At 36.3% G+C, this 8,212-nt stretch overlaps 1 non-coding gene across 1 annotated transcript; it reads left to right on the forward strand.

Annotated features, from left to right (window-relative positions):
- The first annotated feature begins 3,877 nt into the window (after positions 1–3,877).
- Positions 3,878–3,949, forward strand: Trnaw-cca (transfer RNA tryptophan (anticodon CCA)). Its single transcript has one exon. It is a non-coding gene; the product is annotated as a tRNA-Trp (tRNA).
- Positions 3,950–8,212: the final 4,263 nt, after the last annotated feature.

Genomic DNA, 8,212 nt, shown 5'->3' on the forward strand with positions numbered 1-8,212 from the left:
GTGATATTTACATAAATTTGACCTTTGGCCTTGAATATCAAGTTTGCTCTTCATTCCTTTTTCATGAATTTCTTATTCCTGTAATTGTTTGACATATATATAATTACTAGGGGCCTCCGTGGCCGAGTGGATAAGGTCGCGGACTTCAAATCACCTGCCCCTCATCGATGTGGGTTCGAGCCTCACTCGGGGCGTTGAATTCTGCATGTGAGGAAACCATCCAGCTGGCTTACGGAAAGTCGGAAGTTCTCCCCAGGTGCCCGCTCGTGATGAAATAATGCACGGAGGGCCACCTGGTGTCTTCCTCCACCATTAAAGCTGGAAAATCGCCAAATGAACTATCATGTGTCGGTGCGACGTTAAATCCAACCAAAAAAGTACAATTACTGACAATAAGATAGTTACTGTAATTAAACAGTGATAAAACTGGTAGACGTAAACTCTATTATTAATGTATACTTTTACAAGTGAGTTTTACCTCCGATAACACAAACTTAAGATAACAAAATATAGATTGGCACGGCTTTGACGCTAAGAAAAAAGGGTTTTCATGAAGGATATGAAATATTGTTTCAAAAAAAGTATAAACTTCTTTTGGCCTCAGTTGTTGCAACAAAAGTCCGTGAGCTCTCGGACCAAATGACATTATGTCATATGTGCAGCTCAGAAACAGCTTCCAGGTTTATTGGATTTCATTGCCTGAAATCTCAATCATTTTTTTTCTAATGTATATTTCGCCAGCTTGGCTCAGCAAAACATATTAGATTGACAAACTCTCATCAGTTCTCGGTGAGCGTTCTAACATTCACAGACAGAGAGTACGTGAGGCTTTTCTTATGTAAGCGTTGCAGCAATCACAGATGGCGAAAGGAATTGGAACATATCTTATCTATATACTACTTATTAAAGGTATTTACCTATGCATATTCATTATTATATTATTATTAGGATGGCGTATCGTTTATTTTGAAAACATTTGAAAATATAAGACTGAAAATGCCAAAGAGTATGGAGATAATAAATGAACTGTGTGAAACAATGTTTTTAATTGCATTCAATCAAAGGCCTTAGATAATGACAACTGTGAATATTTGTGTCGTGTTCAAGTTCGGTGGAATGCAATCAAATCCTGTTGCTTTATTAGCGCTCAAGTTGTTCAAATATTTTAGAACTTTATCTTTTAGTCACTATAGTAAATGAAAAAAAAAGGGTAAAATTGCTTCTGATGAATAAAGTTTGACACACAATTCCTACTACATGTATACTTATTCAACCATTTTGGTAGTTTTTCAGCAAGCCTTGATGCAACAGTTGTATAGAAGGAGTTAATATTTTATGCTACAGTTTACGTATCAAAATAATTGTCGCCATTTACTTAACACTGCGAAAAAAAAAGAGTTAATATACAAGAGTGTACGGGATTCCGTATATCAACCATATACAGGAAGAAATATGGAAAAAAGAAAATACGGGCGTTATGGTGCTTGTATATTTGAAAGTCCGTACACTAATAAAATACGGATTTCGTATACCATAAAATATTGAATTTTTGATATATGATACACCTTATATTATTGAAATACGAGAATTTTAGAAAGGGTTATTCTGATCGTATACAACACCGTATATTTCCCGTGTATGTTTGGTGTACGGAAATAAATTAATCCGTATATTTCCATATATTTCCAATATATGTTTCGTATACAACCCCGTATATTCTGGAAATACGGGGTATGAAAAATTTGTATATTTCGAAAATACGGGACTTTATTTCCCATATATTCTTCCTGTACAATCCCATATATTTCCCGTGTATTCTGAAAATACGGTATATGAATAATATGTATATTTTGAAAATACGGGACTTATATTTCCCGTATAATCTTCGTATACAACTTCGTATTTTTCCCGTGTATGCCCGAAATACGGGATTTAAATCATTTGTATATTTTGAATAAACGGGACTTATATTTCCCGTACATTCTTTGTATACAACCCCGTATATTTCATGTATATTCCAAAATTAGTATCCACGATCTTCTTGACCTTGATACAAGTAACCCAAAATACATGTAAAACCATTGCCTCCATGCAAGCTTCCTAAATTCCAAGTCTGGGCCCGGTGCCCTGTTCCTTACTGAAGTTATCAATTAGTTTTTGTAACAGCAGTCCTGATTTTGACCCCGATGACCAGAACGCATGCCTTACATCAGTTTCCAAGAAATCCAAAATTTATTAAGCTTGGCAAAAATGGATATTAATAGACATTTTATTTGCATAGATTTTTTTCTTCAGTCTTGCTGGGCAACATTTCTTAACTACAATTAGCATTATTCTTTTATTGAAATCATTATAACCATGTCTGAAAATGGCTCAAGCTATCTGTCTGAAACATGCAGGGCCTCACTTCTCTAGAGCATTTATAACATTCCTATCATGTATTATTGAAATCTATAAAACTATGTCTGAGACTATAGGCCCTAACTCCGGACGGAAAGAAAATGCAATTATGCGTGTATATAAAATTGCTAAGGTCATAAACCTTTTCTTCCTTAACCAGTCTAAATAAAACTTGAAGGAGCGCTTTGCCCTATAGCAGTTAACATTTCTAGATTTACTATGTTTTATTAAAATCGTTCCGACCATGTCTGAGACATGACTCCGGAGGAACAGAAAATGTTTAAAACACTATATAATTATGTATATGTAAAGTTTTAAGGAAATAGCCAAATCCTTTTGAACTTGTATATTTGATTTTTCTTCAACTGGTTTCAAAATTTATCATCAGGAGGTTACATACAATATGGCCTCATTTGACGTCGTCAATAGAAACAAAGGGCTTCACTATTAAATAAATGACGTCTAATTTTCTAACGGATACGAATTACGTAACGTCGTGAAATATTTCCATTTTTCGAAATGTTCACGGATAGTATAAACAGTAGAAAATACAGATATGAATTGAAACTAAAAACAAAAACAATTTTGCAGTGTACATAACAAGTTTATGTTCCGACATTTTTATTTTTCTGGTTGTTTGGTGTTCAACAGGAGGAAAACTTTTCTCGATTTCGCACCCACTTTATTATTAAGTCCTTGCTACGTATACACATCTGTAAAACGGGGTAACTTATTCAGGTGTGTGTGTCCGTTTAGGTCCCTAACAATATTTAACGATAAGGAGTATTACATTATGAAAACAATCAAATCATGAGTGAAGAAACCAACATAATACAGTTTTACAACGTTATATAAACAAGTCTCACTCTCATCAACTACTGTCTATGACAGTTATACATTTAATTTCTAATTTTTGTTTATTCTTCCAACGTGTAGGTACAATTTTAGGACGGAACGATTTATATGACTTCTCCGCCAATGTCCGCGTATTTTGTTTAGTTTTAACTTATTGTTTAGACTGGTTGTAGAGAAAGCGCTCCATTGTATGTAATACAATCGATCGTTTGTGATCAGTACTCACTCATATGTAAACAGTTATTGAGATGTCGGTCAACGCCGCACTTATCGGTATTCGAACCTATGACATCCGGATTAGAATGCTTACGCTCAGCTCTTCCACCGCCTTATCTTACATAGATTAAACTTGCCTTAGCAAACATAATTATTATTATCTATGTTTGGTTTTAATTAGCGTTCTCATTGTTTGCATATAATGAACTGTTTCAACACGAATTATACTTGTGCCGCACGTTTATACGTAGTAATTTTAGATAAAGATATAATCATATTACTATTTTGTTTACAATAATTTCGTTGTTTTTATGTTACTGTTGCTGCCAATAATGATGTTAATGTCGTGTTGACTATAATCATCACTAGTTATTAGTACCCTACTACTCGAAAACTAGTTTTAACCGCCTCGGTAGCCTAGTGGTAGAGCGTCCGCTTCCAGTGCGGGAGGTCGTGGGTTCGATCCCCGGCCGAGTCATACCAAAGACGTAAAGAAAGGTACTAGTAGCTTCCTCGCTTGGCGCTCAGCATTAAGAGGATAGTGCTAGGACTGGTCAGCCCGGTGTCAGTATAATGTGACTGGGTGGGGTATCATGCCACGTGACTACGGCGTGATATTCCAGTGAGGCAGCACTATAAAGTTGGGCATTGTGCTCACTGCTACAAGTAGACACCGTCGTTATGTGACTGAAAAACTGTTGAAAAAGACGTTAAACCCGACCACAAACACACACATACAGTGTGTGGCCATATTAAAGTATGCAAAAGCGACGTCACTTTGACGTTAACTTTTTGATAACGTGACGTATTAACAACGGTTACTAAAAACTTTGTCAATCAAAAGTAACTTACTTGTTAATATTTTGTAATAGATCCCTTTGCCTTTACAACAGCCCGCAGACGTTTTGGAAATGAATCGTACAGAGCTGATACGACGGCTGGATCAATGTCGTACCAAATATCCTTCACAACTCGAATGAGGTCGCCCCTGTTGTTTACCTCGTCAAGTCTCTTTTCAAGGCAACACTTGATTGTCCTCCACAAGTTTTCTATAATGTTAGTGTTAGGTTACTGACTTGGCCAATTTAAACAAGGAATATTGTTCGATTCTTTCCAAGTTTCAGTCTGGTTTGATCTATGCACCGGGCTGTTGTCCTCTTGTAATACCCATGGCTTTCCAATAAAATTTTTAGCTACAACCGGCCACAAATTTTCATCCAAAATACGTATATACTTTGTAGAATTAATATTACCGTCAACCTCGGTAAGTGTGCCGACACCATGAATAGTTATGCATCCCCAAAACATTGCCGAAATATCAGCTCGCGAGGAAGTGGTCAGAATAATGCCCAACACATTCGGGTCTGTACTTTTCTTCAGGCTTTCTCTAAACATAAACCTTTCTGTCTTTACCTAGTTCAACATTTGTTTCATCAGAAAAAATTAACTTACACCAATCTTCATTAACAGTCCATTTACTCCTGCTTTTACACCACTTCACTCGTTCCCTACGATTTGTTGCAGAGATAGTTGTTTTCTTAGCAACCCTACAACGATGATACCCTTGTTCTCTCAACCTACGACGAACAGTACGAGAGGCCACTTCCTTGGTTTCTAAAGTATTGTTAAATTTCACTGTAAGGTCCACCAAAGTCTGCCGACGATTGTTTTTCACTAACCTGAACAACGCACAGTCGTCTCTGCCGTCTGTTTTTCTTACCCTCCCGGTTCTTTCAATGTTTTCTATTGTTCCTCGTTTCCGAAACCTCTTGAGAAATTTTTGAATTGTATTAGAACTTCTTCCCATAAAATTTGTGATTTTTCTAGAACTAAAACCGTTTTCACTTAAATTTACGATTGTTTGTTTATCTTCTAGGGTGAGATATTGACCTCTGCCAGGCATACTTGTTTATGACGTCATACTAGTGTAATTATTAAATGACATCATCAAACTGTCGGAAAAATAATTAAACGAGCACTTTACTCTGAGAGAATTTATAATTAGATATCTAGTTTAGCGATTTGATTTAATGAAATATTTAAAGCAATGACTTTCTTTAGAGCCGTGAACAAATTAACGTTATGTATCTGCCGTTGCGTACTTAATTATGGCCACGCACTGTACATGTTAACGCAACCAATCGGGGATGTAAGCTATAAACCTACCAACTGGGAACTTCTTTATTACTGTAGCTACAGTTATCATATTTCTATCAACTCTTATTCTTATGATCTTAAAATTATCCGAGGCTTTAGATTAAAGCTATCTTCAATTGTTAATCAATGAGATTTTTCACATTCAGAGCGGGGAATTTTGTGGTTAAACCAACTGAGGTGAATGTGTAACAAACCGGGTGTTTGTGTATAGACGAAATGTGGAATTGTGTGTTTCAACAAAACGGGGAGTTAGTGTAAAGACTAAATGAGGTACAAGTGTATGACTAACCGGGTACGTGTGTAAAGTTGAAACGAGGAACTAGCTATTAAAATGGTGAATGCGGAAGCTCCTGTTACATATCATATATATGAGAAAAGACAACCGAAGGACCTAAATTGATTTGATGGGGTTTACGCCATTTTAAACACTATTTCAGTTATTTCAGGTGGGCAGTTTACCCAACAATGGTTCCTGGAAAGATCAAGTACTAGTACTCAAGCTGTCATCTTTCTTACATAAAGAGACCTGATCGGTAGCAAGGATTGAACCCATGCCCCTTAATCAGTGTGTTCTTACGAGTGATTTTAAGTCAGCGATTCTAACCACCCGAAACCAGAGGCGGTCAGACAGTAGGGAAAGTTCTATATTCTGTATGTAGGTACATGTAGCACGTCAATCATTCGACATTTAATCAAAAATTGTCTATGTCAAATGTTAACATTAAAATAACTTTTTATGACAAGACATAGAACAATCGAAGAATAAACCAGACTCATGATGCAGAGACATGATAAAGCACAAAACAGTATTTGGTTTTATCAGTTGTGTGCTTAAATCATTTTCCATTGCCTGCAGCAACTTTTGAACTTCGATATTATAAGATTCTTTCACTGGTTGTAGGTGCAGATAGGAATATCCGGCCTCGAGGGTAACTGTTTAGCAGAGAGCCTCGTTACCGCCTAAACAGTTACTCGAGAGCCGGATATTTCCTTCTGCACCTATAACCAGTGGGAGAATCTTTTTCTTGCATACCGGTTTCAAATAATAATAATTATAATAAAATCAGTTGAACAGCTTTCTTTTTTAGAACTATTTCTTATGGCAGTGTATTTAAACAAAGCGCGGGAAACCAACGTCCGTAAACAGGAAGGACGTCATGACGTTTCAAAACAAACAACAATGTTTAATTCCGGTTTTGATTTACTAGTTGCAGCGTAACGTTATGTATTTTTGATAAAATAACGTGATTTGAATCGAGAAATATGCTATCAGGAACCAATAGGAACTGACAAGGTATTGAATTTTAATTCCGTTTTTTTTTAAATAGAATATAAATTACTACACAAATCTTTTACATATATGTAGTTCTTATACGTCATTTACAGCACGGGAGTCATCTTACACCACCCCGGGGTGTAAGATGGACTTTTATAGCACCGGTAAAGATACCGAAAATCCCCGTCTGGTTTGCAAGAATAAGTAATATTGTATGTTTTAGTTCCTTCTTTATGTTTTAACTAAAAAAATTAATTAGGCATTCACAAATCTCAGGGCGGATACAGGATTTGGTGTAAGGGTGCAAAATATTTGTAGTATAACAACTAGGAGGGTCCGTGGGCATGTCCCCATCTCCCCCTTCCCACCCCACCGGAACATTTTGAAAACAATAGATCCATCTGGTTCATTCTTGGCGTTCTGAGGTGCTTTTGTTTTGTATTGAAAAAGGACAGGTTTTATGATAAAATCAACCCAAAAAACATGCTACGTATAGTCCATGTTTTATTGACTCGTCAGACTTATTCTTGCTTAAGTACCTCGGAATTGAATTTCTAAGCCCGATTTCTGAGGATTTTTATTGGGAGGAGTTACTAAAGTTTATTAACGTAAAATAAAAAGCTTTATAGGACATCATGCAAACTTGTCAGACTTTTATTGTGCGAGCGTAGCGAGCAAGAAAAAAAAGCATTGTTTTACCCAAACAAAAGACAAATTGCCTATGCGAGCATAGCGAGCGAGAAAAAAAATGCATATTTATATTTTCACCCAGAACAAAATTAATGATGAATTACCTATGCAAGCGTAGCGAGCGAGAAAAAAAATCCCCAATCCCTGGATCCGCCCTTGAATCTGTGCTAAGCAGACATTTTTTCCCTTATATTATAAGTGTGGTTCCTTTAAAAACCATTCGGATTAACGAAATCATGCATACAACAAAAAAAAAACAGACAACTTATTTGGATAATCTCCCAATCAATCTGACTAAAGTACTTGATCTTCTAAACGAAGATCTGAGAACGACCCATTCACATTCGTCTTCTGTATATTTTGGATTTCCAGTATTGCTATTTTTATTTTATCCAATCAGACGACTTGTTCGAATGTCAAAGAGGAAGAAAAATGTGCAGTCATTTCAGGGCTCGAACCCGGGACCCCTCGCTTACAAAGCAAGTGGCCTACCGACTGAGCTAACCGGCTATTTGATACATCATGACATAAGAATTGTAAATATCAAAAGTCAAAGCTACAGGTAGATTTGCAAGATGTTGTAAGTAAGGCTCTGATTGGCTAGCGAAAGGGTCGTCA

This window comes from Mercenaria mercenaria, chromosome 11 (assembly GCF_021730395.1).
Source record: "Mercenaria mercenaria strain notata chromosome 11, MADL_Memer_1, whole genome shotgun sequence".
In the NCBI taxonomy this organism is placed as follows: Eukaryota; Metazoa; Mollusca; class Bivalvia; order Venerida; family Veneridae; genus Mercenaria; species Mercenaria mercenaria.